Source organism: Heterocephalus glaber, unplaced genomic scaffold (assembly GCF_053883595.1).
Source record: "Heterocephalus glaber isolate CG9 unplaced genomic scaffold, H.glaber_assembly_v1.0 deba00001481, whole genome shotgun sequence".
Taxonomy (NCBI): Eukaryota; Metazoa; Chordata; class Mammalia; order Rodentia; family Bathyergidae; genus Heterocephalus; species Heterocephalus glaber.
In genome coordinates, this window is record NW_028258317.1 from 16,842,395 (window position 1) to 16,852,903 (window position 10,509).

Consider the following 10,509-nt stretch of genomic DNA (forward strand, 5'->3'; position numbering starts at 1 on the left):
GGAAAGCTGAATGGTACAAGCCTTGCCTTTGAAGAACACACAGAAGCACAGAAGTGTCCCTCAATGACAGTTTCTCCTGCCTCGAGCAAAGTAGGAATGGAAACCTTAGGACAGGTCCTTCTTTAACTTGAAGGGATGGCAACTATAGTCCCAGGCTCCAGACATTCGTTCAAAATGAATTCTGTCCTATCTGGGCAAGTAAAGGAAGGATGGAACAGTCAGAAAGCTGACATGACAACCTTTAAAAGGCATACCTCTTGGGCCGGGGATTTAGCTCAGTGTTTCTGCCAACTGCCCTGCAAGTGCAAGGACCCAAGTTCAATCCCTGGTACAAAAAAAAAAAAAAAAAAAAAAGGACATACCTCTGTAACTTTTGGCTAACCAACCAAAAATTGCTTTTCATGAGAGAAGCAAATCCAAATGACACAAGGCCAAAGAATTAGAATTTGCCCCCTCCCTCTTTCTCTTCCTTCCTCACATATACTACAAAGTGCGAAGGGGCCAGAGATAAAAGTTAAACTGCTTAATGAGGTTTTTAAATTAACATCCAGTGAAATGTCTTTTGTTTCGTTCTTTCATTTTTTGAGAGGCTGAAAACACCACATAAATGAGAATTTTGGAAGCCAAGGCAGGAGGATTGCAAGTTTGAGCCCAGCCTAGCAAGACTCTGTCTCAAAAAAAAAAAAAAAAAAAAAAAAAAGACTGGGGATATAGCTCAGTATGAAGGCCTCAGGTTCAATCCCCAGTACTAAAAAAATTAAATAAATACATAAATAAATTGTTATCTGTATATTCCAATTACCCAAGCTATTGCTGCTTTTGCTAATATAGACAAAGAGATTTTGGCTGTATTCAGATACAGACTGTGCTACAGTTCACACAAGCTTGAAAAATCTCAGACTCTGTGGCCTAAGCAGCACCCAGCTAGTGTCCAGGTTCCTCTCAGTATGGTTATTATGGTTTTCAACTACTCCACAGACACTACTGTAATTTCTTCTGGGCAGGGTCATCCCAGGTACTGATTAGTTTTTCTGGATTAGAATCTGATCTGGAACTAAACTGGAGAGCATCACATTGGCTAGATGCTAGAAGCTGCTGCGGTTTCCAAGCTGCCATGCTCCTTAGCAGAAAGTAACCTTTTATCCAGTCACACTCAGGCCAAGGGAGCCTCAAGACCCTAGCAGACTTCTGGGACCACCATGGCATTCAGGCTCACACTAATCTTTCCATGGTAAACGCTGATGCTCCAAACTGATGATAATGAACAATTTTATAACTGCTCTGATTCACAGCTAAATCTGGATCCTCAGACCATACCCCCAGACCTGTAAGATTCCAGAAACAAAACATTCCAGTCTCCTTTCTGTTTGACCTGCCAGGCCTACAGAAAAAGGCTTTGACTATATGCAGCTGTCCCCAGCATACAAGTCAGACAGACTAAGAGAACTTGCCAACAGAGGGCAGAGAACAGCCATGGAAAGTAAGAACAAATTAATGAGCCACAGAAGATACATTTTTACATGACACATATTAAGGAAAAGAAGGGAGCTGTGTAAAAAGAGTAGTGAAGCATATAGAAGGCAAAATAGACTGTATTAAAATTCCGTGTTACCATATTTCTTTTAGACCTAGTGAGGGAGAAACAAAATCCTGAAAACCAGTCAAACTATTGCTGCTAACATACCCACTCCTCTCCCTCTCTTATACCTTGCTGGCACATGAAGCACACACAAGATGGTTCTCAGCCTGCAGTCCAGTTCACCTTCGCAACATCTTCAAAGAGCTGCTAGGATTATTTTGAGCCAAGAGCTTTCAGTTTGAATTAGTATCTTTTTCTTTTAAAAATTAAAAATATTTTAAGGGCTGGATGTGTAGCTCAGATATTGAGCATGAGTTTAGCATGCATGAGGCCCTGGACTCAAAACCCAGCACAACTTTTTGCAAAAACAGTAAGTATAAAATATTTTCCAGACAACGTGACCAACCAGCAAAAGCTGAGGATCCAGGCAGTGTGAATCCCCCACTCCGTTCAGGGCTCTGCCCACTGCAGGGTGAGGACCCCAGCGCTGCTTGGAGCCCCTACTCCACTTAGCCGTGCAGCCGACCCGCAGGGCCCAGTCCCGCCCCACCCACGCCCCCTTCCCTGTGTACCGCCCCCGCCCCGCCGCCCCCCGCCCCCGCCTCTGGCCCCCTGGCTCTTCTGCTACCTGGTTCCACACTACAGAGGGTTCCACACTACAGAGGGCACAGGTTATCATAAAGGCCCTTGTCCTGAGCTCCACAAGATAGAGCAGAAGTGAGCAACAGAAAAAGGGCCTCTCTGAGGCTCCTCCATGAAAACTGAAGCTCAGCAGAAAAGTGAAGAAAATCTCTGCAATAAAGGCACACCAGACCACCATACTTGGTAAGTTGGAGGGATCATCACCTCCCATCAGAACCTACACTATCTTCAGGGGAAGGATAACTGGAACCTGCTGTAGAACCTTGCAGAGTTCAACCCTGCAGGAGGACAGGGAGATCAACTTGGGACTTGCAGCCAGAAACCTGCCTGAATCTCACAGGTCTGCTACTGACTTGCTGAGACTCATTAACTTGTATCTGCACATGGCTGCCCATGTTGTCTACTGTGACAGCAGAGACATAGCCTGAAGGACGACCTTCATTTTTATTTTTTGTTATTTGCAAAAAAGAAAAAAATATTTCCCTTATTTTTAATTCTTAATTTTAATTTTTTTCTATGCTTTTCAAACTTTTATTTTTCTCTCCTTTTTTTCTTTCTTTTCTCTCTCTCTCTCTCTCTCTCTCTCTCTCTCTCTCTCTCTCTCTCTCTCTCTCTCTCTCTCATTCTCTCACTGTCCCACATTGCTCTTCATCTCCCTTTATGTTCCTTTCTGGACCGAATTCGGATTTCTCCTTTATTTTTCTTTTCTTCTCTTTTTTTTCCTCTCGATTATCATTAGTTTTAAAGAAAAGTAAATACAGTATCTAGCCTCCCTATTGCTGTTAGGTGGTTCTGTTCACGTCTTTGTTCTTTCATTATGCCTTTTCCTATTGCCTTCAACAGTTTCTTGGAGTTTGCATGACCTTCCTGTGTCTTCTGGCCTCACCACTAACCTTTCCTGATCCCTCTATGTATCTGTCCCTCCCTCCCCAACCCTTCTAACTCCCTATCCCGAAGGGTAAAGTTGCTATACTGAAGAGTTTATTCACTATAAACATATGTTGAGTTGGTCCTCGCTTTTGATTTAATTCACACAGTTAAATGTGATAGATTAATAACTAATACAAATTGTCATTTTCTAAGCTGTGCTTGATGCTATGGTGTTGCTGATTGAATCATTTGGGCTAAGATGTTGTGATTACCTTCCTGGTATAATGAAAATGAGATAGCCTCAGAGTCATTAAGTCTCAAAACCAAAAGACCAGCTATATCTGGAAGACACCTCTGAGAAGCAATCATCCCACAAGGGTTCTAAACACAAGCAACAAAGATACTTACAATAAGCAATTTTAAAATATCAACCCAGGAATTAAACCAAGGACAATACCAAAAACAAAAATGAGAAGACATTTAAGCAAGGCAAAAACTCAGGCTTCCACACCACAAAAGGCAAATTCTGGGGGAAACAAGGTGGAAAAGTCTGATAATCAACCACCTGGACACCCTGAACTGATAGCACAGGAAGTAACAAAACAGATGAATGAGGTGCTAGAAAAATTCAAAGCAGAAATAATCTCCCAGATAACTACAGAGATGATGAGCAGAGTGAAAGACATGATTAGAGGCTCTAGAACAGAAACAGATTTAAAAAATAGATGAGGTCAGAAACATGCTGGAAGCCATGAATGCCCAGCATAAGAAAGAAATGGAAACCGCGAAACAGATTCAAACAGATATTCAGGAGATTAAAAACTCCACTGAAATCATGTAGAGCAGATTAAGAGAATCTGAAGATGGAATATCAGATATAGAGGACAGGATTGCAGTTAAAGACCATGAAAACAGAGATTTCTTAAAAGTAGTAAGGGACCATGAGAAATCAATCCAGCAGCTGCTAGATGATGTAAAGAAGAATAACATAAGCCTGATAGGAGTCCACAAAAAACCAGGAGAAAGTACAATTGACATAAAAAAAACTGTTCACAGAAGTAATAGTAGAAAACGTCCCAGACAGAGGTGGAGAATTGGACATACAGATAAGTGAGGCATATAGAACTCCAACTGGTCATGATCAAATATAATCTACACCTAGGCATATAATAGTCAAGATCCCAGAAACCCAACAGAAGAACAAAATCCTACAGACAGTTAGAGAAAAGAAACAAATCACCTATAAAGGAAAGCCCATCAGAATCACGGCAAACTTCTCAACACAAACCCTCAAATCAAGGAGAGCCTGGAGTGAAGTATTTCAAGCCCGAAAAGAAAATAACTTCCAACCTAGACTGTTGTATCCTGAAAAATTATCTTTCAAAATTGATGGGAAAATCAGATACTTCCACCACAAAGAACACCTGAGAAATTTCGTGAACACCAAACCAGCACTCCAAACAATTCTAAGCAATATCCTAGAAAAAGACAATGAAGGTCACAACTCCATGAGGCCCAACAGAGGGAAGTCACCAGGCAAGGTAAGAAACTAAAGGGAAAGGGGGAAAAAAAAGAAATAAAAGAGCCAACAACAGCAAAACATGACAAGGATGAGTCAATATCTATCAATTATAACTCTCAATGTTAATGGCCTCAATTCACCAATCAAAAGAAATAGACTGACAGAATGAATTAAGAAGCAAAATCCAGCAATATGTTGTATACAAGAAACACACCTAACTCAAAAAGAAATTCACAGACTGAAAGTAAAAGGATGGAAAACAGTTCTCCACGCAACAGGAACCCATAAAAAAGCAGAGGTAGCAATCTTATTTGGAGACAAAGGAGATTTGAAACCAAAACTAATTAAGAGAGACAAAGATGGTCTCTACATCCTTGTGAAGAGAACAATCCAAGAGGAAGAGATGATAATCCTAAATATATATGCACCAAATACAAACGCCCCCCAACTATACCAAACAAATATTTTTTTGCTTAAATTCTTTTATTGGTACATTTTAGGTATACAATACATTTTAAATTTATCATTGGGTGCTTGTACCTATAAATGATGTATCTTGGTTCTTATTTTTTCCCCATTACCTGTGCACCCTTCCCTATTTACATAGACTTCATTTCCATTTTTTTTCTACAAAACAAATATTAATGGACATGAAAAACCAAATAAGCACTAACACAATTGTAGTGGGGGACCTCAGTACCCCACTATCACAAATAGACAGATCATCTAGACAAAAAATTAACAACAAAATTCTAGAACTGAACCAAGCTATTGAACAAATGGACTTAATAGATGTTTACAGAGTGTTCCACCCCACAAAATCAGAATACACATTCTTTTCAGCTGCACATGGGTCATTCTCCAAAATAGATCACATGCTAGCTCATAGGACATGTCTAAGTAAATGTAAAAGAATTGAAGTTACCCCCTGTATATTATCAAACCATAGTGCAATAAAATTGGAAATCAATAACATGAGAAACTGCAAAACTCCCACAAACACATGGAAATTGAATAACACCCTCCTGAGCAACCAATGGGTCACAGAGGAAATTAAATAAGAATGAGACAATTTCTACAAGTAAATGATAACACCAGTACAACATACAGAAATCTATAAGACACAATGAAAGCAGTTCTATGCAGGAAATTCATACCAGTGAATGCCCATATTAGGAAAACAGAACTCAGATAAATAACCTAATGCAGAACCTCAACCTCCTAGAAAAAGAAGAGCATAACAAACCCAAAGCTCATGCAAGAGAGGAAACTATAAAGACCAGAGCAGAAATCAATGCAATGGAGACTAAGAGAATGATACAAAAAATTAATGAATCAAAGAGTTGATTTTTTGAAAGAATAAATAAAATCGATAAACCTTTAGCCAACCTTATCAGAAAAAGGAAAGAAAAGGCTCAAACCCATGCAATTAAGAACGAAAAAGGTGAAGTCACAACAGACCCAGCAGAAATCCAGAGGATCATCAATACCTACTTCGAGAATCTGTACTCTAATAAAATGGAAAACACAGAAGAAATGGACAGATTCCTAGATACATATGAATTGCCAAAGTTAAATGAAGAAAATATAGAAATTCTAAACACCCCAATTACAATGTGTAAAATTGAAAATGTAATAAAAAATTTACCAACAAAAAAAAGCCCAGGTCCTGATGGCTTCACTGCTGAATTCTACAAGACGTTTAAAGAAGAACTATCACCATTACTCTTTAAACTCATCAAGGAAATTGAAAGGGAAGCAAGGCTTCCAAATTCATTCCTGGAAGCAAGTGTTACTTTGATTCCAAAACCAGGGAAAGACCCAACCCCAAAAGAGAACTACAGGCCAATCTCCCTAATGAAAATAGATTCAAAAATCTTCAACAAGATACTGGCAAACAGAATACAGAGAGTCATCAAGAAGATCATACATCCTGACCAAGTCAGATTTATCCCAGGGATGCCAGGATGGTTCAACATAGGCAAATCAATAAATGTAATACACTATATTAACAGAGTCAAGGACAAAAACCATATGGTCATCTCAATAGATGCAGAAAAGGCATTCAACAAAATCCAACACCCATTCATGATAAAAAATGCTACAGAAAATTGGAATAGAAGGTCTTTATTTCTTGGGCCGGGGATTTAGCTCAGTGGTTCTGGCACCTGCCTCACAAGTGCAAGGTCCTGAGTTTGATCCCCGGTACCAAAAACAAAAAACAAGAAGGTCTTTATCTCAACCTGATTAAGGCTATCTATGAAAAACCAACAGCCAACATCATACTAAATGGTCAAAAACTGAAAACTTTCATGCTAAAATCAGGAACAAGACAAGGATCCCCACTATCACCACTCCTGTTCAATGTAGTTCTGGAAACATTAGCCACAGCAATTAGAAAAGAGAAAGAAATAAAAAGAATAAAGATAGGAAAGGAAGAAGTTAAACTCTCATTATTTGCTGATGATATGATACTTTACATAGAAGACCCAAAAAATTCTGCCAAAAGACTTCTAGACTTAATTGACAGATTCAGTAGGGTAGCTGGATATGAGGTCAACACTCAAAAAACAATAGCCTTCTTATACACAAATGGCAGACTCACTGAAAGAGAAATTAGGGAAACAATTCCTTTTACAATACCATCCAAAAAAATGAAATATCTAGGAATCAATCCAACAAAGGAACCATAAGACCTCTACACTGAAAACTATAGCACTCTGAAAAAGGAGATTGAGGAGGATATGAGAAAATGGAAAGACATCCCCTGTTTCTGGGTAGGAAGAACCAATATAGTGAAAATGGCCATACTTCCAAAACTATTATATAGATTCAATGCAGTGCTGATTGAAATTCCAGAAATATACTTCACAGAACCAGAAAAAAACAATCCAAAAATTCATTTGGAACCAGAAGAGACCTAGAATAGCAAAAGCAATTCTAGGCAACAGAGACATGGCTGGGGGTATCACAATCCCCAACTTGAAACTATACTACAAAGCTACTGTGATAAAAACAGCATGGTACTGGCAAAGAAACAGACCCAAGGATCAGTGGAATAGATTAGAAGATGCAGAAACAACTTCAGACATACTCAGCCACCTCATTTTTGACAAAGGAGCCAACCACCCTCAGTGGAGGAAAGATAGCCTATTTAATAAATGGTGTTGGAAAAACTGGATTTCAACCTGCCAAAGATTAAAACTAGACCCATACCTCTCACCATGCACTAAACTGAGATCGAAGTGGATTAAAGATCTAAATATCAAGATAGAAACACTAAAGTTGCTGGAAGATAAGTTAGGTAGAACTCTTGAAGACATTGGCATAGGAAAAGACTTTATGAACAAAACCTCAGTAGCACAGGAACTAGCATAAAGAATCAACAACTGGGATCTCATCTTATTAAAAAGCTTCTGCAGTACAAGAGAAACCACCAACAGAGCTAAGAGACAGCGTACAATGTGGGAAAAAATTTTTAGCAGCTGTACCTCAGACAAAGGACTGCTGTCTAGAATATATAAAGAACTGAAAATAACCAGACTCCCCAAATTCAAAGGCCCAATCCAAAAATGGGCAGCTGAAATGAACAGACACTTCTCAGACAAAGAAGTAAAAGCATCAAATAAATATATGAAAAAATGTTCAACATCACTGGTCATTCGAGAGATGCAAATGAAAACAACACTGAAATTCCCCCTCACCCCAGAAAGAATGGCTGGTATCAAGAAATCAACCAATAACAAATGCTCGCAGGGATGTGGGGAGAAAGGAACCCTTCTCCGTTGTTGGTGGGAGTGTAGATTGGTGCAACCACTATGGAAATCTGTATGGAGATACCTCAAAGAACTTGGGCTAGAGGTCCCATTTGACCCAGCTATTCCCCTATTGGGTATCTTCCCAAAAGAATTAAAAGAATCATACCACAGCAATATATGTGCACCTATGTTTATAGTGGCACAGTTTGTAATACCTAAAGCTTGGAAGCAGCTTCAGTTGCCCATCAACTGGAGACTGGATAAAGATGTGTTTTTTTTATAAAATGGAGTACTACTCAGCCATAAAGAATGAGAAACTAGAGTCATTTATAGCTTAAGTAATAAATAGGCCATACTCTTAAGTAAATAAATAGGACATACATGTGTAAATACCGAATAGTTTCTCTAGTGTGAGAAACTGAAAGTGTAAATAAGGATTAAAAGGATTAAATAATGAATAATTGATACTTTGAAATAGGAAAAGGTCCAAAGGGGTAGGGGTGGTGGGAGGGGAAGGGGAAAGGAAAGAAAGGAAAGGAAAAATTATGAGAAAAGAAAAAAAAATGGAAACAAAGTCTATGTAAATAGGGAAGAATGGGGGGGGGTGAACGGCACACAGGCAATGGGGAAAAAAATTAAAACCAAGATACATCATATACAGGTTCAAGCACCCAATGATAAATGTAAACATATTGTATACCTAAAATGTACCAATAAAAGAACCTAAGGAGAAAAAATAAATAATTAAATAAAAATATTACAATCCACTGGAAAAAAATTTTTTCCAATTAGATCCCAGCTTCCAACTTACGTGTCTAAATATGAGTTCTAAAAGAGGAACAGGAGTCAGAAATACTAGTTTTATTGAAATTCCAGACAAGTAGTTTCCCAATGGAAAATGCTTCATAGAAAGCCAATAGCTCCTACAAAAGGAATTTAAGAATTGTCAGGAGAAGCAATCACGTACTTGGGGCGGGGGGCGGGATCAGATTTATTTTTTTAAGTCTTTATCAATTTAACTATCAAAAACATAGATTAACAGGCATGCTAACAGACCAAAAAGCATCTAAAATACATAAAGCAATTATACTACATCTAGGTACTTTTAGAACCATGTATATTTGTACTCGTGAAGATTCAAGCTCCAGGTCTGCTCCATCCAGGCCTGGCCCCACAGTCCTGTTTTCAGGAAGATGCCTGGGGCCTCCACTGCTCTCCACTCTTGGCCTGTCTTCCTGGATACATATACCACTTCCCTGCCTTCCCACTGGCATCCTTTACCATTCATATCAGCCCCAGTAGTTACTTGCCACCCATGGGGAGCATCTGATAGCATAAAATCTCAAACATAATATTCTCTGTTATAGTCTCTTCTCCACTCCATTTACATTCCATTTTCTTCACAAAGTCTTTTCCTGAGAAGTGGTAAGAGGCAGGTGGCAAGAGGGAAAGATGTTCCCTCACCTTTTAAGTCCTGCCAAATTGTCAAATAGCTCACACAAAAAGAGGCAAAGGAAACATGGTCACTATATATTCTGGAGAATGTACTTATCATATTTTAATCTTATCACATTTTAATTTTCTGCTCTGCTTAGAATGGGAAGAGGAAGATAAATCTGAAGTAAAATTTGACAAAGTTACTAATTTTGCATGTGTAGCAGTATGTCGTAAGTACCAAAGCAGTGACAGTAATTGGTTGGCAGGTGAACTGAAAGCAGGAATCCCTGGAGTTTCTGGAGAAAGCCCAGTGCAAAATGTAAGGTACCTAATGGAGGATAATGGAATGGTAAGAGATAGAGAAGTGAACCTGAGATAATTTGAAGAAAGAAACAATAGGACTTGGTGGTAGATTGGATATGCAGGATGAAGAGAAATCAAAGATTACTGTAAACCAAGGGTTGCTAGATGGGGACTGGCAATCCAGGAACCCCTGGCTCCATCGAAAATGAATGCTGCCACTCTGGGATGGAGCCCAGAGTTGCCAGTTCCAAGTTCTTTTTCCTTTGGATCTGTTCAAGTTTCTGGGTCTCCAATCTTTATATATATTATATATATATAATATATATATATATAATATATATATATATTTTTTTTTTTTTTTAAACAGTGTCTCACTCTGTAGTTCAGGCTGGCCTTGA